The sequence below is a fragment of the Sinocyclocheilus rhinocerous genome, unplaced genomic scaffold (genome assembly GCF_001515625.1).
Source record: "Sinocyclocheilus rhinocerous isolate Xijiao unplaced genomic scaffold, SAMN03320098_v1.1 scaffold937, whole genome shotgun sequence".
In the NCBI taxonomy this organism is placed as follows: Eukaryota; Metazoa; Chordata; class Actinopteri; order Cypriniformes; family Cyprinidae; genus Sinocyclocheilus; species Sinocyclocheilus rhinocerous.
Genome location: NW_015661998.1, coordinates 62,359 through 63,801, shown reverse-complemented (window position 1 = coordinate 63,801; position 1,443 = coordinate 62,359). Strand labels below are relative to the sequence as shown.

The 1,443-nt window shown below is 44.0% G+C and overlaps 1 protein-coding gene across 1 annotated transcript in view; it reads left to right on the top strand.

Annotated features, from left to right (window-relative positions):
- vav1 (vav guanine nucleotide exchange factor 1) overlaps positions 1-1,443 on the top strand; it is a 27,066-nt gene that overhangs the window by 390 nt on the left and 25,233 nt on the right. The gene's annotated exons all lie outside the window — the stretch shown is intronic.

Genomic DNA, 1,443 nt, shown 5'->3' with positions numbered 1-1,443 from the left:
CCCTCATTTGTGTCTAACACACACACACACACACACACACACACACACACACAGTGTCTCGGTGGTTAGCACTGTTGTCTCACAGCAAGAAGGTCCCTGGTTTGAGCCCTGGCAAGGACAGGAGGCCTTTCTGTGTAGAGTTTGCATGTTCTCCCTGTGTCTGTGTGGGTTTACGCCGGGTGCTCTGGTTTCCTTCCACAGCCCAAAGACATGCAGGTTAGGTTAACTGAACATTAACCCTGGATGTGTGTGTAAAGACAAGACTTGTACATGGATTAACTAGTTCTCGCCATGAATATAACCATAGATGCTGGATTGGCATTACGAAAGTAATAATAATTTTTATTTATATAGCACCTTTCCAACACTCAAGGTCACTTTACAAGTCAGGTTTAAGGAACAGAAACAAATAAACATCAATACCAGAAGACAGAACACATAGCAAGAGCTGAGAGTAATATACAGAGACCACTTACAAAGTTAGATTAGGGGCCCTATCATACACCCGGCGCAATGCGGCGCAAGGCACGGCGCAAGTGTTGCTAGTTTTAGCCCGACGCAGTTCTTGTTTTCCCGTCCTGCGCCGCGTTGTTTAAATAGCAAATGCATTTGCGCCCATTTGTGCGCTCATGGGCGTGCTGGTCTAAAAAAGAGGTGTGTTCAGGTGCATTGTCGGCGCATTGCTACTTTGAGGAACTGAAAATAGACTGAGCCATAGACCAACTCCTGGATGGGAGATGAGACTCTGATTGGTTTATTGCACGTTACGCCCAAAAAACACCCATTACTCATTAAGAGAATAGGGACAACTCGTTTAGACCATGCGCCTGGGCGCACCGACCGTTTTCTCCTCATCAAACTTGCAAAAGTGGATTCGGACACGCCCTGAGTGCACCTGCGCTGTGCGCTTTAGACCATGCGCTTAGATCGTTAAAATAGGGCCCTAGAGATACAGAGAGAATGTAGATCAACATCCATAACAGGGTACAAATTACAGACTAAGAACTGAAAAAATGTGTAAGAGGTTTTTGAAGGAGAGAAGGGAGGATGCTTGACGGATGTTTTGGGGAAGAGCATTCCACAATCTGGGAGCCACAAAACTGAAAGCCCTAGCTCCCATAGTTGCCAGACGAAACTTAGGGGTGACTAACAATCCCTCGCTAGAAGATCGTAAGGAGCGGTCAAGGTGTATATATATATATATATATATTATACACACACACATATACACACACACACACACAAATAGGAGGAAAACCATTCAAGGGCTGTGCCAGTAATTCCAAATAAACAAACAAACAGAAACACTCACACACATGTTTGTTTCTGTGAATTGTGGGGATTTTCCATAGACTTCTATTACTTTTATACTGACCAAACAATATTTTTTTCAGGTTTTACTATTCTTGTGGGAACATTTGGTCACACACATACACACACACA